We start from the raw sequence: 27,484 nt of genomic DNA, 5'->3' as shown, positions 1-27,484 counted from the left end.
AATTTCATTTCAAAAGATTAGATTTCATTTTATTTTCACATATTGTTGGAAGGAATCCTCAGTCTTCCTACAGTGCTTGTGGGTATTTATATTGCAAATATGCAAAAGCCCTCTGCTTCGCTGTCCTGTTGCAGACAGCATAATTGACTGACAGCTGCAGCTGCTATCCCCTGGGTCCCCCATATTTTCACCAAGGTCCTGCTTCCTCTGACTGCTCCCAGGCGATGACAGAGCACCATGGGAGCTGGAAGCAAGCCCATCCAGCAGGACATGTTACTCCTCCAACAGGGGACTTGGGCGTGAGGCTTCTGATCAGCCTTGCCCCAGCCTTCCTGAGTCAGAGGCTCTTCCCACACCAACCCTTCTCCCCTCTCTCTTCCTCTAGGTGATACATCTACGTCAGAGTCTGAAGGCTCTCTTCTCCCCCTTCTCTGCCCCCCAATGCACCTCTGTCTTGTCTAATCGCATCTTGATGTCTGCTTCTTGAAGGACACAAACTAATGCAATGGACTTCAGAAAAACCTTCCTTAGCACTAGTAGCCCCAGGACCCTCCGACATCACAGTCAGGTGCCATAGCAGCTAGCCCTGCCCTTCAGGTTGGAACCAGGCCTCAGAGTGCCAGACCCTAAAGCCAGTCCCGCCAGGACCCTTGGCAACACAGCTTCAGCTGGCAGGCTCTACTCAAGGCAGGGCCTGACAACCAGCTGGGCCAGAAGCCAGCCCTGCTTACCAGTGCGCTGCCACAACAGAGCGGCCCACTCAGTCTACAGAGGGAGCGGCCCTAAAGCGTACAGCTCTGCTGACCAGAAGGGAGTGTGCCGCTGGGCCCCATAGGTCAACTCTTGCATAAGGCACTTTTCAAAGTTCAGGAAGTCTAACCAAGCCACCTAACACACCGAAACAAGTGCAGAGAATTAGGACAGATGAAGCAGCAAAGCAGTGTGTTCCAAGTTAAAGCACAAGGTGAAATCCCATAAGAGAACTAAGCAAGGTGGAGATAAGTAAGCTGCCTCATACAGGGGTCAAGGCAATGCTCGTGAGGATGCCCAGTGCACTTGGAGAAGAATGGACAAACACAGCAAGAAGTTTAATGAAGAGTTAAAGAAAGACATAAAGAAGAACCACACAGAGTTGAAGAACACAATAACTTGAATTTAAAAAAAAATACACTAGAGGGAATCAGTAGTGGATTAGATAAAACAGAGAAATAGATCCTTGAACTGGAACACAGAGTCGTGGGAAAGATACAAGATAAGCAGGGGAAAAAAAAAAAGAATTTGAAAAAATGAGGAGTGTTTAAGAGACCTCTGGGACAACATCAAGCATACTAATGTTTGCATTATACGGTCCCAGGAAGAGAAGAGAGAGAGAAAGAGTAAAGAAGTCATTTGAAGAGATAATAGCTGAAATTTTCCTAACCTGGAAAAGAAAACAGACATGGGGGTCTAGGAAGCATAGGGAACTGCAAACAATATGAACCCAAGGAGATCCACAACAAGATTCTCTGTAATTAAAATGCCATAAAAATAGATAAAGAAATAATTGTAAAAGCAGCAAGGGAAAATCACCTCGTTATGTACAAGGGAACTCCCATAAGACTGTCAGCTGACTTTTTAGCATAAACTCTGCAAGCTGGCAGGGAGTGGTCCAATATATTTAAAGTGACAAAATGATAAAACCTACAGACAAATATACTATAGCCAGCAAGGCTGTCATTCAGATTTGAAGAGAGAGAAAAAGTTTTACTAACAAGTAAAACCTAAAATAGTTTAGTGCCGCAAAATCAGATTTACAAGAAATATTAAAGGAATTTCTTTAAGTGGAAAAGAAAGACCAGAACTGGAAATATGAAAATTAAGAGACAAAAAATTTTAATCGGTAAAGGCAAATATATATAGTAAAGGTAACAGATCAACAACTTATAAAGCCAAAAGGAGGGTCAAAAGACAAAGGTAGTAAAATTATCTATATTTACTAATAGTTCACTTAGACACAAACCAAAAGGGTATAAAATATAATGTCAAAAACAGTAAACAGCTCCACACACACACACACACACAAAACCTACCAGAGCTAATAAAAGAATTCAGCAAGGCAGCAGGATACAAGACTAACATACAAAAATAAGTTGCATTTCTTTACACTAACAATGAACTAACAGGAAAAGAAAATAAAGAAACAATCTCTTTTAAAATTGCATACAAAACAATAAAATTCTTAGGAATAAATCTGACAAAGGAGGTAAAAGACTTATACATGGAGACCTACAAAACACTGACTAAGGATATTAAAGAGGACTTAAAGAAATGGAAAGATATCCCATACTCTTGGATTGGAAGAATCACTATCATTAAAATGGTCACACTGCCCAAAGGAACCTACAGATTGAATGCAATCCCTATCAAATTACCCAGGACATTTTTCACAGAACTAGAACAAATCATCCTAAAATGTATTTGGAATCACAAAACACCCAGAATTGCCAAAGCAGTATTGAAGAAAAAGAACAAAGCTGGAGGAATAACCCTCCCAGACTTCAGACAACACTACAGAGCTACAGTCATCAAAACAGCATGGCGTTGGCATAAAAACAGACACATGGATCAATGGAACAGAATAAAAAGCCCAGAAATAAACCCAAACTCCTATGGGTTTAATTAATCTATGACAAAGGAGACAAGAATATACAATGGGGAAAAGAAAATCTCTTAATTAAATCATCTTGGGAAAACTAGACATCTTCATGTAAAAAATAATCAAATTGGGGTACTTTCTGACACCATGAGCAAAAATAAATTAAAAACATTATTAAGACAAAAAAAAAAAAGACAAATGTAGATTGAAACCATTAAACTTCTAGAAAAGGCATACAGAACCCTCTTTGGCATCTGTCTTCGTGATCTTTTTTTTTTTTTTTTTTGATATGTCTCCTCAGACAAGGCAAACAAAAGCAGAAATAAACAAATGAGACTACACCAAACTAAAAAGCTTTTGCCCAGTGAAAAAAACTATCAACAACATGAAAAGGCCACCTACTGAATGGGAGATGTTTGCACACAACAAATCTGATAAGGGTTTAATGTACAGAATATAAAAACTCATACAACTCAACATTTTAAAAAAACTATTAAAAAGTGGACAGAGGACATGAACTGACATTTTTCCAAAGACACACAGATGATCAACAGGCACTTAGAAAGATGGTTAACATCACTAATCAGGGAAATGCAAATCAAAGCCAGAATGAGATATCACTTCACACATGTCATGACTATTTTCAAAAAGACAACAAATGACAAGGGCTGGCAAAAATGTGGAGAAAAGTAAACCCTTATGCAGTGTTGATGGGAATGTAAATGGGTGCAGCTTCTTTGAAAACAGTACGGGGAGTCCTCAAAAATTGAGAACAGAATTACTATATGATCCAGCAATTTCAATCCTAAGTATTTATCTGAAGAAAACAAAAATTCTAATTCAAAAAGATACATGCATCCCTATGTTCGTTACATCATTATTTACAACAGCCAAGATATGAAAGCAACTTGTGTGCTCATCAATAGATAAAGAAGATGTGGTATATATATATATACAATGAAATATTACTCAGCCATGAAAAATAATGAAATACTGCCATTTGGGGCAACATTTATAGACCCAGAGGACATTATGCTGAGTGTAGCATAGTATATTTCATTTGAAACATAAAAAGAAAAATACTGTGTGATCTCACTTATATGGGAAATCTAAAAACCAAACAAATGAACCAACATAACAGAAATAGAGTTATAGATACAGAATACAGATGACTCTCAGAAAGGATGGGGGTAGAGGGGAAAAAAGATACAGGTGAGGGAGGTTAAGAGGTACAAATTTCTAGTTACAAAATAAATAAGTCACAGGGGTAAAATAAACTGTGTGGGGAAAATAGTCAATAATCATACACTGTCTTTGTATAGTGACTGATTAGAACCAGACTTGTCATGGTGATCATTTTGAAATGTATAAAAATACTGAATCACTATGTTGTGTAACAGGAAGTAACACAGTGTTAATAGGTCGATTACACTTCAAAAATAGACAATCTCATAGGAAAATAGATCAGATCTGTGGTTACCAGAGGTGGGGATTGGAGGAACGGAATTAGATGAAGGCAGTGGAAAGGTACTTCCAGTTTAAGAAAAATAATTACTAGGGATGTAATGTTCATGTGATTAATAGAATTAATGCTGCTGTGTGTTACAGATTAAAGTTAAGAGAGTAAATCCTAAGAGTTCTCATCACAAGGAATTTTTTTCTTTTTCTTTTGTGTCTTTATGAGATGATCGATGTTCCCTAAAGTTATTATATATTTAAGTCAAATCTCTAGGATGAATACCCTACATTTATACAGTGCTCTATTTCAGTTTCATCTCAGTAAGTGTCAAGGAACAACTTTTTAAAGTTGTTTTATAATTTTTAAAATAAATATGTGCAGTTTATCATGTGTTACTTAAACTTCAATATAAGGCTATCTTTAAAAGTTGATTCAATTTGATTTATAAAGTCTATGGTCACCTTAGCTAGTATATGCCAAAATGTTTTTGTTGAATTGAAATGATGTTTCCTTTTCATGCCACCAAAACCAAAGGCATGAGATTAGATGGATAAGAAAGAAAAAGACATTTAGAAAAAAGAAAAAGTGTAATAGAGACACTCAAATTAAAACCCTACTTATTTTAACCACTGAATTTGCCTTTAGTAATGAAATTATAGAAGAATTTCTAAAATTCATGGCTGAAATGATTAACTCTGCTCAAATCTCAAATCAACTTCACTTAATGTATTGACTGAAAGTGGATATGATCGACTGCTGAGAAGGAATTCATCTTCTTCCAGTTGGTCTCTCGAAGCGTCCATAAAAGCACAGGGGACTATATTCAATATCCTGTAGTAACTTATGGTTAAAAAGAATATGAAAGTGAATATATGTATGTTCCATGTGGCTGAAGTATTTTGCTGCACACCAGAAACCGACACAACAGTGTAAACTGACTAGACTTTAATGAAAATATATTTTTTAAAAAAGCAAATTGACCACCACAGTGATGACACTTGGGTGTGTCTGTATAGCGAGATGTACAAAATCCCTGTTCTTATGCTGTTATATGTGCTCAAACACTTTACATTATCTTTGACTTCACTTCCCTGTCTGCAAAGAGTTACAAGTAATTCACCTCTAAAAAACGTTTTTCGATTCCAAAAAAAGTCTGATTTTTTTATCCAAATCTACTTGTACCATTTCTGCTTTTAGGAAGGCATTCTTTTTCTTTTCTTTTGTTTGTATCCATCTTCCTTCTGTCTTCCTCCCATTAAAAGTTTTTTCCTAATCTTTTCTTTCTTCTCTGTCCTCTAATGTCTTTTCCAGTTTTGCATATTAATGACCCAAACTTGACAGTTTTTTTTATTATAAGTATCCCGTATCTCTCAGAGTAGCCGATTTTTTAGCTAATTAAATTGACAGAGAGGTCTACATAATTCTTGAAACAAAGCTTTATTACTTAAGTGAGCCTGAACGAGGATCTGCAGCATGTGTTTGCAAAGGTGTAGTCTTGTCTTTATTTTAGGAAACCTAACCCATATGCTACCTGGTAACTATCAAGGAAAATACAGTCGGAAGTATTAAAACAGTATCTTCAACAAAGTAGGAGTGGCAGGGCCAATTTTACTGAGGGTATTTTGGTTTATTTTATACACATGATACATCTCTCCACGATGTCATGTTGTTTGTCATTTGAACCTCTCCACTGAGAATCCCTAACATCAGTCTAGACAGGGCTTTGTCACTCCTCATTCACACTCTAATTCCCAATTTCCTAGAAAAAAATTTGTTCCACATTTTCTCTCTTCTCTGTTCACTGAGATAAGACCCTAAATTTCTAGAGCTGGTAGGGACATCAAAGTAGTCTAATGCAAATTTCTGATGAGATTCAGCCAAGATGTTATTGGTAGATTCATCAGAAGTCACAGGCCTCCATCCTCCCAATAAAAAAGCTTCTATGTTATGTTCACCATGCCTTGTCTCACAGAGCTGTTGATCTATTAAGGAGATGAGACATAGCTAAGAGAAACAGCTTAGAAGCTTAAGTAAAATAAAGAAAATACTGTGAAATCTGTGAATGCATTTTATAGATTCGATCATTTGAAATAGATTATTAGATTGATTTTTTATTTTTACTTAGTTGATCAAAACAATTATAAGCAGGGTTTGCTTGCCATAACTTAGTGGAACTTGACTAAGAGCCATAGCATCAATTGGGGAAAAAAAAAAAAAAAAAAAAAAAAAGGAAGAGGAAGAAAGGGGCTGAAGAGAGAGAATGAGCTGTGGAGAGCAGTCAGAGCCCACTAATCAGAGCCCAGAGACACCATAAACTAGTGGGAATGGCGAGCTGTACTCATTATCAGGTGAGGCGCCTGCATCCGGTTCTCCGTTCGGGCTTGACTGGCAGAGATGCTTTTAATTCTGGGAAGGAAACCACGGGCTCTTGACTTTAGTGGTGAATTAAAGGAATTGCATCCTAGATGTTAACTGCACTTCAGACAAAACAGATTAACGCAGCCGGTCAGTATTTCAGGGCAGGACATGACAGTGCTTAGAACCAGGCTGTTACTCTGCGCATATAGGAGCCGGGGAACTCACCCTAAAATTCCAAACACTCGGCCTATTTGTGCTGGCAAAGTTGCCTGTAGCTGTCTGACATTAGAAAGGAGGCTCCAGGTTAATCTCTTAACCGTCTGCTAGTAAGCAGGTCTGGAAAGTCAATATACTACCCCTTCACCTTAGATAATTTTTGTAACGGACACTTTGTAGAAGCAGATTCCAGTAACACCCCCAAATTTAAAACTTTTATCACAATATTTTAAAGCTAAAGTAGCCTTGGTCAATTGTAGACACTAAGTTAATGATTAAGGGGGAAACATCACTTATAGCAACCCAGCCAGCGAACAGCAGAGATGTCAGCAGACCTGCCAGCCTGCGCCGGGGATTCCAAAGGAGCAGGCAGACCAGAACGCGACAGGACAGTGCGTTTTACTCAAGAGCCTGGAGAGAAACTGAGGCTTCTGAAGCTCCGCTTTCCTCTGAACATATTAATGTTTTACTTAAAAGATATTGACTGGTTCCCAGTGGACACCATTAAGATTCAGAGTGGATGAGTGAATAAAGGAGCGCCAGTGTTCATCGTGGGCTATGCGCCATTCCACTTGACGTGTGGTGACAAGTCGAGTAGACAGCTAGCCTAATTATTTATCCTCTTTCATTAGCAGTTTGTATCCCACGTACCCCGTCTGGTTTTGCTTGTTGGTCATTACAAGCTTTGGAAAATAAAAAGTATATTTTCATTGAAAAGGAAACATTTTGGGGAACTGCAGACTAGAGAGTTAATCAAGACTTTAAGTTCTATTAAATCTGATGAGGTAGCTCTCAGTACACACCAGTCCATCTCATTGAAAATGCAACAGACTGGAGTGTTCCAAGTGACTGACAGCTCCATTTGCCAGGCGGACATTTTGAGTGGCAGTTTCTCTTGCACAATGTCAATTTTGAGTGCATCTCAACATCAAGAACACCTAATTCAGTGACTGACAGCTCCACATACAAAGAAGGGAAGTCCGGATGTCTCTTAGGAGTTGAGGAGAGGCTGTGGAAGAGACAGCTTCTTTGGGCTTGGGTCCTCTCCCACCCTTTTTTTCTGTGAACATTTCACCATCACTACTAAAAGAATATAAAATACACACATGTAAACAAGACAGCCCTTGGTTTGTCATAGCTGTGCTTCAAGTCAACGTAAATTTGTGCCGTGCCATAAAAAAAAGTTTGTATCCTCTAAATGATATGAAACACAGTCATTGTAAATTATTGTTGAGATTTTAGCCATGTCTCCTCATTGGCCTTATTGTTCCTTTAACCCACCAAAGGTAACTGATGAGACTCAATACTTTCTATTGTTCATGTGTGGGGCATACTTTTCACACTATTTAAAAAGAAATATCTTTGACATTAGATTTTCGTTTACTACAAAGCACATGGGGAGGCAATAATGGGGTTACTTAAAATAAGGAGATTAGAGATTCCTCAAAAAACTAAAAACAGACTTACCATATGATCCAGCAATCCCACTCCTGGGCAAAGGGAACTCTAATTTGAAAAGATACATGCACCCCAGTGTTCACTTTATACAATAGCCAAGACATGGAAACAACCTAAACGTCCATCAACAGATGACTGGATAGAGAGACTGTGGTATATTTATACTGGAATAATACTCAGCCATAAAAAGAAAAAATAATGCCACTTGCAGAAACATGGATGGACCTACAGATCATCATTCTAAGTGAAGTGAGATAGAAAGAGAAAAAATACCACATATCACTCAAACGTGGAATCTTAAAGCAAGAAAAAAAGAGGACACTAATGAACTCATCTACAGAACAGAAACAGACTCACAGACATAGTAAACAATCATGATTACTGGGGGAAAGAGGGTGGGAAGGGATAAATTTGGGAGTTCGAAATTTGAAAGTATTAACCACCATATATATAAATAGATTTTAATAAATTCTTCTGTATAGCACAGGGAACTATATTCAATATATTGTATTAAACTTTAATAAAAATGAATGGGAAAATGGAAAAAAAAAAAAAAGATTAGACCCCACAACCTTATTGTCTCTTTTAACACTAAGAACATGCAGGCTCTCTATCAATCTAGTCCTCTAATAATTTTTAAAACTCTTTGTCAGCAGTTTTCTTGTTTGACCCCAACCACCATCCCGTGAAAGGCAAATGACCAGTACTAACATTTCTGCATCACAGACCTTGAAATCACAGCTCTGCGAGGTACGAGCCTTCTGAATGGCCACCAAGCGCTCGAGCGGGAGAGCAGCGCCCCTACTGGACGCGACCTTCTGGTTGCTGGCCCAGAGCTCCTTCTAGTATCACTTGTCACTTCAATTCAATTTCCTTCATTGTAACTGGTGTTAAAAATCCTTCCCAACTTCGCTCCTTTTTCTGCCGTGGCTTTACTTTCAATGATTCAATCTGCTGGTTGGATGTTACCGAGAGCGTCCCTTTCTCAAGCTCGTAACCTGTTATGGCTTCTCATTGAAAAATGAATTGAATGCATAATTTCTCAGCTTTGTGGAATTCTATAGAATGGTCCCAGATTACCTTTCCAGGCTTATGTTTATAATAGCCTCCCTGTTAGCTTGCCAGGGCTGAGCTGCCGGAACGGAAGACTGCAACCTGGTTGGCTTAAACAAGAGAAGTTTTTTTCTTACAGCTCTGGGACCTAGATGTCAAACTGCCAGCAGGTTTGGTTTCTCCTGAGGCCTGTCTCCTCGATTTGCAGATGGCTGCCTTCCCGCTGTATCTGACATGGTTTTTTTTCTGTGCTCACGCATCCCCTGGCGTCTCTTTGTGTGGCTACATAACTCTGGGTCTTCTTCTAAGAACACCAATCAGATTGAATTGGAGCCCACTCTAAGGCTTCATCTAGCTTTAATCATCTCTATCTCTAAATACAGTTAGACTGTGATCACTCTGGGTTAGGGCTTCAGCATACGAACAAGAGGGGGCGAACAGTTCAATCTGTAACATCCGCTAACCAGATACTGTGTTTTAGCTGGAAATGCAGAGTTCCCATTGCCTAAATAAAACCTGTATCTATTTCCCCACCGCCTCATTTTTGACTTATGTTTGAGATGAGAAACAAGGGCTTACATATGTCTAGTCAACTCATTAATAAAAGAGAAAGCTGGGGTTTTCTGAAAAGAAAAATTAACTGACCTACCCAACAACTCAGAGCTGGTCAGTAAGTAGCACTGTTAGGATTGGCTAGAGCCTCACAGACAGGCCAGGGGCCTTGTGCCAACAGTAGTTTCCCTCACTTATTCTTCTGGCTGAAATGAGATTCCCAGTCATTTCTTATGGATTGGAACTCATTTATTCTAAAAACACTCCTTATAAGGAACTTCTCAGATAAAGACCTTATGGATTCCCCAGGCTAGAAGTTAACTTTCTCTCTTCAGAATCCTTAAGTCTTCATTTTACAGTATTTCCCGTGTCACAGTGATCTGTGTGTCCGGTTCACCCTCCCTGTGGGATGTAAGCTTCTTAAGCCATGAACGAACGGGGAAAAGAAGCCATGTTGATACATGGTAGCACCTGGCATCTTGCTTTGCACATTTGCATAACCGCATGCTCAATAAATATCTATTACATTAGATAATTTTTAAACATCAACACCCCTATTATAAAACTGACCCAAGTTTTACAAAATACAAAACTAGAGAGAGGCAGAAGCAGCTGACAGATACTTCAGATGCTCCTTAAGTCAGGAGCTTCCAGAGTTTTTTCCCATCTCAATACTTATTATTTTGAATTTTAGTTAGCAACATGTGCTTGTCCCTCCTCACCAGAAGGCTGTGACAACCTTCAGGACAACTGGGTCTTATTAATGTTTGTATTCCTAATATTCAGGCTGGCATGTAGCAGAGGTTCTGAAAGTGCAGATGAGTAAATGCGTGAATGAAAAGGCCCTCCCTCACACAGGAGTCGAAGGCTCAGATGCGAAGCTTCAAGTTGTAAATGCTTTGTGTTTAAAGACATTGACTAGGTGTATATCCCCATCTAGCGGGAAGAGTACAGCAATGCTATCACCTAGGCCATTACACTGCATTTTTCCTGGGCTGCAACTGAAAAGAGAATGTAATTGTCATTGCCTGACAATTACAACAGTACGCAAAGTTATAGATTCCTTATTCTATATTTTTAAAAACATTTCTTTGATGAAAAAGTGAAAACTTCTTGGGACTTGGTGAAACCAGGATGCACCAGCCCTCAGGGGGCTCAAATGAATAAACGTACAGACATCCTTTCAAATACTGTCCTTCTTGCTAATCTCATGCCTCTGCCCCTGCTTTCATGTTAGTAACTCTAGGCAGTGCTCGACCAGTGGACACAGGCACCCTCAGCTACAGGCAACTTGTATCGAGGCAACCACAGACTTTGTCACTATCTAAACATTATCTACATTTGTACATATGTGTGTTGAAAAGACTTGAAACTAGAATCAATGTTTATCTCTTTATATACTCTCTGGACTGTGTGTGTCTCTGGAATTGAAAACAGGACAGTAGACTCTTAGAAGCACATCTTCCCATCAGTGTATTCTCAAAATGACCTTGAAAGTCGCAGCCCAGTCCTGGTGACCTAGTTCATAGTTACACAAATAATTACAAACATCACATTATTAAGACATATTTATCTAATGCAATTGTACTGAAGTATTATATTTAACTTATAGAGAATTTGATATATAGTCCTGGATTCTGGAAAGCTTTTAATCTATTAAGGGAGCCCGTGTTTGGGGGTTTTGTTTTGTTTTGTTTTGTTTTTCACGTTAGAGGAATTGACTTTATTTGTTTAAAAGCGTCTCCTGTGTAAAGTGAAGAATGCCCGTGCAGACTGGTTTGGGGAAGGGAGAAGTGCCGAGGGACGGCGGGGGAGGGTCTGTGCCCCCACAGGTCAGAGCACGGGGTGGGAGAGCGTTCTTTGAGCCCAGCCTCCTGCTCCTCCGTCGGCACAGAGCCCATTTCATTTCACCCTGCTCCAGGGAGAGGAGCAGAAATGGCAGAAGCTCAGGCAGGAGGTCAGCTTAGGGTGGAACCACGGACTAGCACTACTTCCAACCTGGAACAGAATCCAGGGATGCTCCGTCCTAGACCGGTCAGAGGCTGGGGTTGAGGTAGTCCTCAAGGCCAGAGATCAGGAACTAGGGTACCGGCTAGGGTTAGAGGTCAGGAGATCATAGGTCGCTCTCTGGAGACAGGGGGCAGAGATGGGAGCGCTCCTCAAGGTCAGGGAGCACGGGGTGGGAAGACTCTTCCCTGGAGTCAGTGTTCAGGACTTGGGAGCTACCCTCAGCTCGCCCCCCTCCCCAGGCCCCCAGGCCCCCAGGCCCTCTGAACAGAGCTCCTGGTTCTGCTCCTTCCAGCGGCGGAGTTTCTCCCCAGGCAGCGGGGGGTCCCCGAGTGCCTCCTCCAGGGCCTGCCGCTCCTGCGGCTCTGCCTCGGGCGTGCTCTGCAGCGGTGCGCGAGCTCACTGGGCTGCGGGTCCCGCTTGTGCTCTGCCGGTGCTCCTGAGTGGAGGGCTGCGGCTGGCCCAGGGGAGGGCCACGCCACCCTGCCCCAAGCCCCGTACCCTCCCCTCCAGTGCCCCTTCGCTGCTGCTCTGCGCAGGGGTGGCGGTGGGTGATGCGTCTCTGTGGGGTGGGGGAGGCAGAGAGGGATCCAGCCTCATCGTCAGCGCCTTCTGCTTCGGCCTGGCTGTAGCAGCCTTCCTCTCGGGGCAGGGGGACCAGCCTGGAGGCTGGTGCTTGGAAATGCAGGTAATGAGATGGCGCAGCCACCTGCTCAGATCCATCAGGGTATCAGCAGCGAAGATGAAGGGCTTATACCCGCCATGGGTGAGCTGGAACACGCATTTTTTCTTCTGATCTTGTCCACTTTCCAGACTGTAGCTGGAGATGTTGATGAGGCCCTCTGCCTTCTCATCCTGGGGCTGGCGGTACCGGTCGAGCATGTGTCCCTTGAGCCCGCACCAGCGGCGGTGCCAGCGCGGGCCCTGCAGCCCCTCGGCCCCCTGCGGGAGGAGCCAGCCGCCAGGTCAGGCCGGCCCAGCTCCCGGCAGGACCCCCCACACCCACCCCGCGGCTCAGCTGTGTCACCACGCCTTTTGATTTTTTGTGACTTCTGTCAGGGTGCTCTGGGGCTCGGGAGTGCCTGCTACCCCTGTTGGGAGTGTGGCAGGGGGTGCAGGTGGGCTGGGCAGGGGCTCCGGGTCAAGGGAAGTCGAGTCTGTCCAGGAAGCGCGGCTGGGCCCAGGACTTGGGTTTGAAGTCAGGTCGAAAGCAAAAACATCTTCGGACAGGGCCCTGGGAGCCAGAGGGCCGGAGCCGGCGACGGGCTCACTGGGTTGGAGGAGCTCAGGGCCTGAGGAGGGCTGGGGAGGGGGGTCCTCCGGGAGCGGGACCTCCTTCAGCACTAAGCTTACCCCCTCTGGCTCCCGCAGCAGCTCCCTCACCACGTTCTTCTGGGGCCAGCCCAGCACCGCCTGCTCGTTGACTTGGACAGTGTTGTCTCCAGGCAGAATCTGTTGTCAGGAGTCGTTGGGGACCTGGGACCCCGGGACCCCCTCGAGACACGAAGTGCAGGCAGTTGCTGGCAGTGTGGATCTCCAGGCCCAGAGGATCGTCCAGCGGCAGGCGCTCCAACCGGCCTTCTGCTCCCACAGCTCCTCCCGGCTGCAGCTCGGGACGCTGTGGCACGTCCCAGCCACGTGGCTGCAGATCCTCAGGACCTTGCTCTCCTTCTCAGCCGTCGGACAGTCCTGTTGAGCCAGAAGAGGAGGGAACAGGCCTCTTGCACTAGCTCCACAACCGTACTGAGCATATCTGCAGGGGGCTCGGCACAGCCCCCCAGGCGACCTTGGGCTAAGCTCTGAAATGCCTGGATCCTCTCCAGCACCCACTCTGTTAGGCTCTGCAGGTTCTCTGGATCCCGGAGCTCAGGGCCCGGAGCCGCTCCACCCCTTTCGGGATGAGCTCCTGGTGGCCCAGAGGCCACACGGTTAGAGCCTCCAGGCTGCAGGGGCAGGGCTGGAGCAGGTGCTTGCCAGACAGCTCCCAGTCCTCAGAGCAACAGTCCAGCAGGGAATCATCCAGGCCCGGAGCGGTGGGGGGTGGTCAGCGTCGGGGGAGTCTGGGGGTGTCAAGGCCTTTCCAGTCAGGTCTTCAATCCTGCAAAGCTCTTGTCCTAATGACAATTCTGAGACCCAGGCTGTTTTCTGCCCAGTTCACAGATAACGGCTACTGAGTTGAGAAGTAGGACCGTGTAGGGCAGCAGCTCGCAAAGGACGGTCCCCAGACCAACAGCAGCGGCCTCACTGAGAACCTGTTAGAAATACAAATTCTCCACCCACCCTCCCCACCTGCTGAGTCAGAACTCCAGGAGCTCATGTTTTAATTCAACTATCTATGTTAGGACAAAAAAACAAACAGCCCAATCAAAAAGTTGCAGAAGACCTAAATAGATATTTCTCCAAAGAACATATATAGATGGACAATAGGCACCTGAGAAAATGCTCAATGTCACTAATTATCAGAGAAATGCAAATCAAAACTACAGTGAGGTATCACCTCACACAAGTCAGAATGGCCATATTTAAGAAGTCTAGAAATAACAAATGTTGGAGAGGATGTGGAGAAAAGGGACCCTTCCTATACTGTGGTGAGAATGTAGTTTGGTGCAGCCATTATGGGAAACAGTATGAAAGTTCCTTAGAAAACTAGAAATAGACTTACCATATGATCCAGCAGTTCCACTCCTGGGCATAAATCTGGAGAAAACTCTCATTTGAAAAGATACATGCACACCAATGTTCATAGCAGAACTATTTGCAGTAGCCAAGACATGGAAGCAACCTAAATGTCTATCAACAGATGAATGGATAAAGAAGATGTGGTAAATATAAATACAAATATATATATATATATATATATATAAGTATTATATATATGAGGTAAAAAACATATATATATATAATGGAATACTACTCAGCCATAAAATAATGAAGTAATGCCCATTGCAGCAACATGGATGGACCAAGAGAGAACCATACTAAATGAAGTAAGTCAAAAAGAGAAAGACAGATATTGTGTAATATCTTTTATATGTGGAATCTAAAATATGATGCAAATAAACTAATTTACAAAACAGAAAAAGACTCACAGACATAGAAAACAAACATGTTTACCGGGGGAAAAGGGTGTGGGGAGGGACATTCTTCAAGCTGGCATAGCAATAGAAACAATTTAAAATAAGACACAGAAAGTAAAAAGACTGAAAAAAGTAAGCAGAGCATCATTGAGTTTGGAAAAACTCCAAGCACTTTAATACATGTGTAACTGGAGTCCCCAAAGGAGAGGGAAGAAAAAACATTTGAAGAAATAATGGCCAAATAATTCTTAAATTTGATGAAAATTCTATATCCACAGATCCAGAAAGCTCATTGATGCCCTAATGGAAAATGAACAATCCTACAGAAATGCACGGCATAATAAAGTTGCTCAAAGCTAGTAATAAAGAGAAAAAACTTAGCTGCATGAGAAAAATTACCTACAGAAAAACAAAAATAAAGCAGTTTTTCATTGAAAAATGCAAACAGAAGTCCATGAAATAATAACTATAAAATACTGGGGGGAAAGCTGAAATTTTAGAATTTTATATCCAGCAAAAATAGCTTTCATAAATGATACTATAGACTGAATGTTTGCATGTATCCTTCTCAAATTCATATTTGGAAATCCTAGTCCCTCCAATGTGATGGAGTTAGGATGTGGGGCCTTTGGGAGGTGATGAGGTCATAATAGTGGACTCCTCATGAATAGAATTAGTTCTCCTATAAAAAAAAGAGCTCTAGCTGTCTTTCCACTGTGAAGACACAGCAAAAGGATGGCTGTTTATGAACCAGGAAGTGGGCTTTTACCCGACACTGAATGTGCTGGAGCCTTGATCTTAGGTTTCCTAAGTCTCTGGAACTGTGAGGAAGAAAGTTATGTTTATAAGCTGCCTTCATCTATGGTTTTCTGTTACAGCGGCCTGAATGGACCAGGAAGTTGGGTACTAATGTAACAAGTACCTAAACACACGGACGTGGCTTTAGAATTGAGTAATGGGTATAGGCTGGGAGAGTTTGGAGGTGTGTGTTAGAAAAAGTGTACATTGCCATGAAGGAACTAGTTCAGGTGAGATTTCAGAAAGAAAAGTGGAGAGCTTTAGAGAAAGCCTCAGTCTTTTCAGAAATATCTAAATAAGCATGAACAGAATGTTGGCAAAAGTAAGGACCAGTAGAGACCATATGATGAGGTCTCAGAGGTGAGAAATACGTTATTGGAAACTGAAGGAAAGGTGATCTTTATTGTAAAGTGACAAAGAATTTGGCTGAATTGTGCTGATGTTCTAGTGTTTGGTGGAGAGTAGGATTTGTGAGGGATGAAATTGGCTATTTAGTTCCAACTATTTCTAAGCAAAGGGTTACAGGTGTGGTTTGGCTCTTGCTAACTGTTTACAGTAAAAAGACAGAATTGAGTCAGATCAGGATGATGAAGTAGCAGGACGTGAAGCTTACCTCCCCGCACAAACACATCAAAACACGTCTACGTGTGGGATAATTCTCACAGGAAAATAAACACTGCCAGAAAAACTCCTATATATAAGCAAAGCTGCAAGAAAGTTGTCCTGTGACAGGGTAGGATGGAAAAATGGCATAAGGTCAGGACCTCCACGACCTGGAGGAATATAGAAAGAAGGGAATGTTTGCATGGGCAGACCCTCAGCCAGGGAAGTGAATGGGGTGGCCACTGACTGCACATACCAGTCCTGGGGTCCTATGTGGAGGACACAGCCCCCTTGGCTGCTGGGAGTGTCCCTGGGACAGACAGAAGAGCTGGAGAACTCTAAACTCTACCTGCAAAGAGTGTGCTAGTGCTGGCTTGCCCACAGTCAGGGTCTGCAGGCCAGAAGAGAGTGGCATGAAGTATTCTAAGTCCTGAAGGAGAAAAGAACTATGACCTAGGACACCCTACACATAAATATTACTATTTAGAATAGAAAGGGAGAGAATTTCTGCCAAGCAAAAGCTGAAGGTACACAGCAATATTTCTAAACCTATCCTAAAGTAAATAATGAAGAGGCTTTTCTTAACAGAAAAGAAGAATCTGTAGGAAAGGGGAAATCACAAAAGGAAAGGAAAACGTGTAAGAGGATTAAAGGTCACTTAAATAAGCCAGTACATGGATTAAAAATAATAATTAAAAAACTTACAAAAGGGTTTATAACTACAATTAACAGCGAACGTATAAGTATGAAATGTACAATAGGACAGCAAAACCACAGAAGGCAGAGGAGGGGGTGTACAAATGCATACCTTTTAGAATGGGCTTGAACTTGAATGACAATCGGTTTGAAGCAAGTAAACATACCTACGGGTCAACATACTGGAACTCCAATGTTAACCACAAGTCAAAACGCACAACAGATTCACAAAAAAGAAGAAAATACGTGCTCAAGCGGCGCGCCCTGCCCGCCGGCCTGCGCGGCACGGGCTCCTGGGCTGTGGGACGGCGGCACGTGCAGCAAAAGGATCGCAGAGTAAAGAACTTCAGGAAACTCAGACATGTGAAGCTGGTTTCCATGGAAACCTCATCATCCCCTGATGACAGTTGTGACAGCTTTGCTTCTGATAATTTTGTAAACAACAAAACCTAAATTCAGGTCAGATCTCAGTGAAGCACTGGTAAATGTATTTTTACGAGGACTCTGACCATGAATCTTTCTGTGGCTTTTCAGAAAGAGAGGTGCAAGATGTGTTAGACCGTTGTGGAATTTTTACAGAAACCAAGGCCAGATGTCACTAACGAACTAACAGGTATTTTTCATGCCGACTCTGATGCTGAATAATTTTGCGGTTTCTCAGAGAGTGAGACACAAGATGGAATAGGCTGCAGGCAGACCATGCGGGCTGCAGGATCCCCAGTCAGGGCAGGCGCTCCGGGCCTCTCCAGGTGGCAATGAAGTTTCCAGCTGGAAACACTAGGGGAGCAGCCAACAAAAGAGCAGCGCCCCCTGAACCCTCAGAGAATTCTGTGACCGATTCCAATTCTGATTCAGAGGATGAAAATGGCATGAATTTTTTGGAGAAAAGGGTTTTAAATATAAAGCAAAGCAAAACAAAGCAATGCTTGCAAAACTAATGTCAGAATTAGAAAGCTTCCCTGGTTCCTTTCCTGGAAGGCGTTCCCTGCCAGGCTCCAGTCCACGTCCAAAGACACTGTGGAGGCGAACATTCCCAGGTGCTGCGTGCAGGAGACACCCTGAGCGGAGAGCTCGTCCTCTCACCAGTCCCTTGGTGCCCTACAGGAGGGGGAGGGGGAGGGGAGAGGGAGGAGGAGATGTTGGCGAGAAAGAGGAAGCCCGTGGATGGCTGCATGAACGAAGATGACATGCCCCGCAGTCGTCGTCCCGGATCCATGACCCTTCTCCCATCGCTCGCCCGGTGGAGGGAATCACAGAGGAAGCGTTGGAGCACATCTGCAACAGCTCTGGGGACAAGATCTACCACCGGTCACCGGGATCCACTTGTCATCAGTGCCGCCAGAAAACTACTGATACCAAGACAAACTGAGGAAACCCAGGATACTGGGGCGTTCGAAGCCAGCTCTGTGGTCCCTGCCTCCGGAACCATCACGGTGAAGAAGCCCGGGATGCTCTGTGAGACCCGAACTGGCACTGCCCACCGTGTCGCAGGGTCTGCAATTGTAGCTTCTGTCGGCAGAGAGATGGGAGGTGTGCAACCCGGTGCTCCTGTACTTAGCCAAGTACCATGGTTTCGGGAACGTGCGTGTGTACTTGAAAAGTCTAAAACAAGAGTTTCAAATGCAAGCATAATATATTGAAGTTCTGCCACCTGCTTTCCACTTCGAAAACCTTCCTTGTTAAAGTTTTCAATTTTGTCATGTGATCGAAATCCGAGTTAAGAATTTTGATGATCAGTCTGTCTTACAGGCAAATCAGGTTAATCTCATCAGACATGAGTGCGTGTCTGGGCGTGGCAGAGGTAGTGTGGGCTGCACTCTGCCCTCCTGCAGTCTCCCTCTGCTTCTCTCCCCACCCCTCACCCCACACCACCCCCCTCTTATTTCCAGTGGTTCTCTTTCATCATTTAGTTTCCAAGTTCCTTTTAAATGACAATTTTATGAAAGCGTGTTTGATTTAATTGGTGTTGAAATAGCCCTGGAATCCACCCGTAAAACCAAGCACTTGGAAACGCAGTAGTAGTTTTAACTAACTACATCTATCGAATTCCAGAGAAAAACCGTCTAACTAGCTTACATAAAAACAGTAGGTCTGATTTAGTGTTCCTACTAGTTGACATTTTTAACAGAATCAAGGCACAGAAGTCTTAAAACTGTGTGGGGAAATTGGGTGATCGCTGGCAAGTGGAGCGTATGACACTGGAGGCCTCTCCTGATAGTATTCTGTGTGTGGTGCTTGTTATACAGGTGGTCACAGTTGCGACTTGGTTGCTGCACATTTGTTCCGTCATGTGCATCTGGTCCACACAGTCATGACCCAAAGGTTCATGGGCAAGGCTACACTTGAAAACATTGTAGAAAAGCCATCCTGGGGAACTGGGATGGAGGCTTCAGGAGTAGGCCGATTTGAATTCATGGGATAAAACTTAAGTGTTTAACTATAGTTGCCAAACTTATTTCAGATCATAACATAAGGTGTTTCAAATAAATTCTTGATTATGTTGCATGGGAAATCGATGCTTATACTCATCTACAATTCTTTGCAGGTCTTGCTTTCTTGAAGAATTGTAAGCTAGGCACAGGGTTTGAAGCACTCTTATAATGCTGAGAAGTGCCTTTTTGGAGAATGGTGACTTTCAACAGTTGGCTAATGTAACATCTCTGCCAGTTTAGCTTCTGGGAAGATTTCATGTGTGGTCTCTCCCTTCCCGTTTTGGCATAAATCAAATCTTTTGGTAGAGGTGGAATCTAAGTGTGTGTGTATTTATTTTGCTTTGCATGTGCAGCCAGTAGCCACGCCCGTTCAGTATTTTGGTGCATAACGACCTTGGATCAATAGCTGTAAATAGAGCTTTTGATCTTTTATGCTTTTATACAAAGTTTTTTTATTTTAATAATAAAGTATTTTGTTCTACCTTAAAAAAAAAGAGAACTCAAGCATTCTAACAAAGAAAATCATTAAAACACAAAAGTGAAAAAAAGAAATGAACAAAGAACTACAAAAACAACTGGAAAATAAGAATTAAAATGGCACTAAGTATATATGTATCAATAATTACTTTAAATGTCATAAATGCTTTCATTAAAAGACATAGAGTGAAATATTGGGTTAAAAAAACTACAGTATGCTGCTTAAGAGAGACTCAGTTCAGGGCAAAAGATACAAACAGGCTGAATGTGAGGGGCTAAAAAAAGATATTTTGTACAAATAGAAATGGCAAGACAGCAGGGCTAGCAACTCATATCAGATGAAATAGACTTTAAAACAAAGCCCATAAAGAAAGACAAAGAAAGTCACTATATGATAATAATAGGATGAATACAAGAAGCGGGTATCACTCTTATTAACATATATGCATCAAAATACAGGAGCACCTAAATATATAAAGCAAATAGTAATGCACATAAAGAGAGTAATTGACAATAATACAATAATGGTAAGAGAATTTAACACCCCACTGACCTCAACGAACAGAATATCGAGACAGAAAATTAATAAGGCAACAGAGGTCCTTAAGGTCAACTGTCCTTAACAGTTGGACTTAATTGATATTTACAGGATACTACATCCAAAAACATTAGGAAACACAAAAACACATTCTTTCCAAGTGTGCATGGAATGTTCTCTAGGAAAGACCATATACTAGGTCACAAAACCACTCTCAATAAATTTAAGAGGATAAAAATTGTATCTAGCATCTTTTCTGACCACAATGGTGTGGAACTAGAAATTAACTACAGAAAGGAAAAATGAGAAAACACACACACACACACACACACACACGGAGACTAAACAACATGCTACTAAAATAATCAATGATTCAATAATGAAATAAAAAAACTCAATACAAATAAAAGTGTAAACACAACTTTATGAAATCTGTGGGATACAGCAAAAGCTGTATTCCTATTCAAGAAGAAAGTTCATAGTGATACAGGCCTTCCTCAAAAAACAAGAAAAATTTCAACTAACAACCTAATCTACTGCCTAAAAGAATAAGGAAAAGAAGAATTTAAAAAGCCCATAGCCAGTAGAAGGAAGGAAATAGAAAATTCAGAGAAGAAATAAATGAATTAGAGACAAAAAACAATAAAAAAGATCAATAAAACTAAGAGCTGTTTTTTGAACATATAAACAAAATTGACAAACCTCAAGCCAGGCTCACCAAGAAGAAAATGGATAGAGCCCAAGTAAGCAAAATGAGAAATTAAAGAGGAAAAATAACAGCTGCTACTACAGAAATACAAAAAAAAAATCATAAAAGAATACTATGAACACTTATGTGTCAACATATTGGACAACCTAGAAGAAATGGACAAATTTCTAGAAACATACAGCAAAGATTCAGTCAAAATGAAACAGACAATTTGAACAGACCAATCACTGTAAGTGAAGTCAAATCTAAAAAAAAAAAAAGGAAAGGAAAGAAAAACAAAACGCCTCCCTGCTCCCTGAAAACCAAAGCCCAGGACCACATGTCTTCACTGGGGAGTTCTACCGAACATTAAAAGAAGAGGTAATACTTACCCTTCTCAAACTATTCCAAAAAACTGCAGAAGGAATAGTCTCAAATTCATTCTACAAGGTCACCCTTGCCCTGATACACAAACCAGACAAAGACACAACAACAACAATTACAGGCTAGTGTCTTTGATAAATATAAATGCAAAAATTCTCAACAAAATATTAGCAAAATAAATCCAACAATATAAAAAATAATTATACAGCATAATAAGGTTGGATTCATTCTAGGGTCACAAGGATGGTTCATCATAGGCAAATCAATGTGATACACCACATTAAAAAAGGAAAGACAAAAATCACACGATCATATCAACAGGTGCAGAAAAAGCATTTGATAAAATTCAACATCCATTCATGATGGAAACTGTCATCAAAGTGGACATACAAGAAACATATCTCAACATAATAAACTATTCATGACAAATCCAGAGGCAACATAATACTCAGCAGCGAGAAGCTCAAAGCCTTCCTGCTAAATTCAGGAAGACAACAAGGAGGCCCACTTCCACTGCTGCCACTTAACATAGTGTCAGAAGTCCTAGTCACAGCAATCAGACAAGAAAAAGAAGTTATCCAATTTCAAAGCGAAGAGTTAAAAGCATCACTATTTGTAGATGACATGATAATATATATAGGGAACCCTAAAGTCTCTATGTAAAAGACTATTAGAATAAGTGAAATAAGTAAGGCAGCAGGATACAAGATTAATTGTTTAAAAATCTGTTGCATTTCTATGCAGTAAGAATGAAATATCAGAAAGAGAAAGTTTAAAAAAATCTCATTTAAAATCATATCAAAAAGTAAAATAAAATACCTAGGAATAAACTTAACTGAGGAAGTGAAAGATCTATACATTGAAAAATATAAAATGCTGATGTAGGAAATTGAAGATGATTTAGAGAAATGGAAACATATCCCATGCTTTTGGATTGAAAGAACTGATATCATTTAATGGACATAATACCCAAAGCAATCTGCAGATTTATGCAATCCTTATCAAAATAAACATGACATTTTGTACAGAACTAGAGCAAATAATACTAAAATTTTTATGAGACCACAAAAGATGCAGAATTGCCAAAGAAATTCTGAGAAAAAAAGAACAAAGCCGAGATATAACCTGTCTGACTTCAGACTATACTGCAGAGCTACAGTAATCAAAACATTATGGTACTGGCACAAAAACAGACATAGGTCAATGGAACAGAATAGAGAGCCCAGAAATAATCCTGCACATCTACGCTGAATTAATCTGTGCCAATGAGAAAAGACCATACAATGGAGAAAAGACAATCTCTTCAACAAGTGGTGTTGGGAAAGCTGGACAATAACATGTAAAACAATAAAATTAGAATATTCTCTCATATCATATTTTAAAAAATCAGAATAGTTTAAAGATCTAAGTGGAAGACATGATAGCATAAAACTTCTAGAAAAGAACATAGGCAAAACATTCTTTGACATAAACTGTAGCAATAGATTCACAGATCAGTCCTGAAGCAAAAGAAATTAGAGCAAAAATAAAATGACACCTAATCAAACTTTCTTTAAAAATTTGCACAAAAAAAGGAAATGATCAACAAAACAAAAACACAGTCTACAGAGTGGGAGAAAATATTTGCACACAATTCACCCAAAAAGTAGTTAATATCCAAAATATACAAACAGCTCATACAACTCAATATTAAAAAATCCAATCAAAAAATGGACCGGGGAACTAAATAGATATTTTCTCATAGAAGACACACAGATGTTTAACAGGCATATGAAAAGATGCTCAACATCACTAATTATTAGAGAAAAGCAAATCAAAACCACAGTGAGTTATCATTTCACACTTGTCAGAATGGCTATTATTTAAAAAAATTATAAATAATGCTAGAGAGGATGTGGAGAAAAGGAACCCTTTTACACTGTTGATGGGAATGTAAATTGGTGCAGCCACAATGGAGAACTGTATGGAGGTTCCTTAAAAAACTAAAACTAGAAAGACCACATGATCCAGCAATTCCACTCCTAGGTACACATCTGGAAATAATGAAAACTCTAATTTGAAAAGATACATGCACCCTAATGTTCACAGCAGCACTATTTACAATAGCCAAGACACAGAAGAAACCCAAGTGCTTATCAGCAAAAGATTGGCTTAAGAATACACACACACACACACACACACACACACACACACACACACATACATAATACATATATATTCCAGAATGTTACTCAGCCATAACAAAGAATGAAATATTGCCTTTGCAGCAACATGGATGAGCCTAGAGAATATTATGATTAGTGAAATAAGTCAAAAACAAATACTATACCACTTTATGTTGAATCTAAAAAATAGTACAAACGAATCTATATGCGATACAGAAACAGACTCACAGACACAGAAAACAAGCCTGTGGTTACCAAAGAGGAGAAGAAGGGAGGAGGGACAAATTAAGGAGTATGGGATTAACAGATACAAATTACTACACATAAAATAGATAAGCAACAAGATTGTACAGTGCAGGGAATTATACCCAATATCTTGTAATAGCTTATAATGGAATGTAGTCTGCAAAAAAAAAATCAGTATGCTGTATACCTGAAACTCACCCAATATTATAAATTCACTATGCTTCAATTAAAAAAAGAATTATTAAACAAAATGAAACTAAAACTAAAAGATTTGGAAAATCCTGCCTATCCATATTGTAAAAAATAAGAAAGCACTGTTCAAAAGAGAACAGTAAGGGTGTGGCCCAGCAACTCTTTGATAAGTTTATTATGAATGTGAGCTGTGGACCTATCAGCCACTTCAATAGAAACCAGATGCTATTCTTCAAAACAAGGAGAAAATGACCCCCAAAGGGGATTCATGGGTTACCAGGGCTTTCTCTTTAGTTTCAAAAAGGGAAAAATCATCACCTTAATTTTAAGAGGCCAGACAGCTACCTCCCAAAGCCCTGGGAGCCCAACTCCAGCCCAGCAAAGCGTAGGGCAGGCCCACGATCACAGGGGTTTGAGAAGGTGGGACTCCTTCCCTAGCAGTCCTGGAGGGCAGAATGTTGAACCAGAGAAATGTATTCTCGAGGCTTAGTAACTCACAGCTTGCTTTTAGTTTTGACTTACCCATTACTTCTATTTTGGCATGGAAATGTCCACCATTGTATTCTGAAAGCATACAGAATATAAGATAGTATTCTTAACGTCGTCACAGAATACTAGCATTAAGAAGACATTAAGAATACTGTCAATCAACTTGTCCTAATTGACATTTATAGGTTATAGTACCCAACAACAAAATAATTCACTTTAACCAAGCTAGGCCATATCCTAGGCTATAAAACAAGTATCAGTTAATTTAAAATTATTTGTCATAAGAATATCTCCTCAGAACACAATGGAATTAGGTAAAAATCAATTATAGAAAAAAACCCAAACTGAAAGAATTCAACAAATGGTGCTGGGAAAACTGGATAAACACCTGCAGAACAATAAAACTGAACCCCTATCTCACACCACTCACAAAAATTAACTCAAAATGCCTCAAAGATGTAAAACATGAGACCTGATACCATAAAATTCCTGGGAAAAAATGCAGAGAAGCTCCTTTACATTGGTCTTGGCAATAATTTTGGATGTGAAGCCAAAAGTATATGGGGGAGAGGGTATGAGGAAACAATGAGTGTCTGCTACGTAATGTTTACAGATGTGATGTTCTTCTTTTGATCTGCTCTGAAATTCCCAGAATCGAACTGTGTTAGAAATATGTCCTGATGGTCAGTTGTTGACTGTACATCAGAAGGTATTTTTATGTAAGTTATGTCCCAGAAACTCATTTGTGAGTTGGATTATTTTGAACTATGCTTTCTTCTTCCTCAAGATTCTGATACCTTCCCAATTTTAAGCATCATTTGTAAACACACTACCATGTATCCCTTTGTTTTTAAGCTGTGTCTGCTGTTTTACTATTTTGAATAAGCTACAGTGAACATTCTGGTACAGGTCTTTTTGTGGACATGTTTTCATTTCTTTGGAGCTAATTCCTAGGAGTGGAATTGCCAAATCAGAAAGTAGCTTGTTTAGTTTTGTAAGACACTGCCAGGCCTTTTCTCCAAGGGCTGTGCCGTTTTTCACTCCGTCAGTGGTACAGGGGAGGTCCACCTGCTCCACGTCTCTGCCAACACTTGGTGTTGGAAGTCTCCGTGGTTTTCCTCTGGTGGGCATTTCATCTTGGTTTTAATTTGCATCTTCCTGATGATTAAGAATGTTGAGCAGTTTTGCTTGTGCTAATGGGTTGAGTGTACAGTTGACCCTTGAACAACATGGATTTGAACTGTGTGGGGCCACTTTTATGTGGATTTTTTTCAATCAGTACAGTTACAGTACCACACAGTCCAGGGCGGGTTGAATCTGAGGACACAGAAAGGCATACAGAGAGGGCCGACTGTACACTATACAAGTACTTCCAGCTGGGTGGGGGGGTCAGCGCCCCAACCACCACATTCTTTGTGGGTCAGCTGTAAATCTTTGTTGAGTGTCTGTTCATATCTTTTACCCACATTGTTCTATGTATTTATTTTTGTCCCCTTATTACTGAGTTGTAAAAATTCTTCATATGTTCTGGTTACAAGTCCTTTTGGTAGATGTATGTTTTGGAAATAATTTCTTCCAGTCTGTAGTTGGCCTAATCATAGTCTTTGTGAATATGAATAGAGTTTTTAATTCTGATAAAGCCTATCTTATCAGTGCTTTTTTTTTTTTAAATGTCAGTTACTTTCTGTATTTTGTCTAAGAAATTTTACTTACCCCCAGGTTACACTGATAGTATTCTCCAGCATGCTTCATGGATTTAGATTTACATTTAGAACTGTGATCTGTCTCAAATTAAGTTTTATATGTTATGGGGGGAGGTAATTAGGTTTATTTATTTACTTATTTATTTTAACGAATTGACCCCAGGACCTCGTACATGCTAAGCATGCACTCTACCACTGAGCTGTACCCTGTTTCCCAGGTTTTATATGTTATGTAAAGTAAGGAGTGAGGTTTTTCTTTTAATAACCACAGGGATATCTGAATGTTCCCACATCACTTGTTGAAAAGACGTTTTTTTCCCCCATTTGATTGATTTGGTGCCTAAAAAGGCATGAGGTCAAAATCAAGTGAGGCGGTAAGCGTGGGTTTACTGCTGGGCTCTCTGTTCTGTGACTCTGGCCTGTTTACTTGTCACCGCGGTGCCACGCTGATGGGATTGCTTTATTGTAAGTTTTGAAGTCAAGTAATTTAAGACTTCAACTTTATTGGGGTTTTTTCAGAATTGTTTTAAATATTCTGTATTGGAATCCTTTGCATTCCTATATAAATTTTAGAAATTAGTTTGTCAATGTCTGTAAAAGAGACCTATTGGGATTATGACTGAAATTGCATTCAATCTGTAGATCAATTTTGGTAGAATTGATGTCAATATTGAGTGTTCTCATCCACAAATATGGTATATCTCTCCATTTATTTACATTTTCTTTCACTTATGTCAGTAGTAGTTTATAGACTTTGATGTTTTTATATTTAACATGTTTCTTCATAATTGGGACTTGTCTAGCAAGGCAGTCTAACAATCTCGGCCTTTCATTTGGAATGTGTAGTTCGTATCTAATTATATGGTTGGATTTAGCTCAGCCATTTTCCATGTGGTTTCTATTGGCTACATCTTGGGGCTTTTTTTTGTCTTTGCTTTTTTCTTTCTTGCCTTTTTAAAGGAGGTAGGAGAGATTAATTGGATATTTTCTAGAATTGTGTTTTAATTTTTCTGTTGACTCTTTAACTGTATCTATTTGTACATATTTTTAGTAGTTGCTAAATATGCATCTTTAACGTTGCAACACACAGTTTGCAATATACATTCTTAACTTTCCCAGTCTGCTCAGAGCTAACATTGTAACTTCTCGTGAACTGTAAGAAAGGACCAGGCACCTATTGTCTGACTGCTGTTCTGTACATTTTACTGTGTCTGTCAGACGTGTCAGCAATGCTGTAAACCCCCAATACCATTTTGTA

The 27,484-nt window shown here is 40.6% G+C and overlaps 2 pseudogenes; one reads left to right on the top strand and one right to left on the bottom strand.

The window, feature by feature from the left end:
* Positions 1–2,909: 2,909 nt before the first annotated feature.
* LOC105100084 (connector enhancer of kinase suppressor of ras 1-like) lies at positions 2,910–13,782 on the bottom strand (annotated as a pseudogene).
* A 3,250-nt stretch (positions 13,783–17,032) lies between these two features.
* Positions 17,033–18,544, top strand: LOC105100077 (cell division cycle-associated protein 7-like; annotated as a pseudogene).
* The last annotated feature ends 8,940 nt before the right edge of the window (positions 18,545–27,484 follow it).

The sequence above is a fragment of the Camelus dromedarius genome, chromosome 32, assembly GCF_036321535.1.
Source record: "Camelus dromedarius isolate mCamDro1 chromosome 32, mCamDro1.pat, whole genome shotgun sequence".
Classification (NCBI taxonomy): Eukaryota; Metazoa; Chordata; class Mammalia; order Artiodactyla; family Camelidae; genus Camelus; species Camelus dromedarius.
The sequence above is the reverse complement of the archived record's forward strand: the minus strand, read 5'-3'. Positions and strand labels throughout refer to the sequence as shown.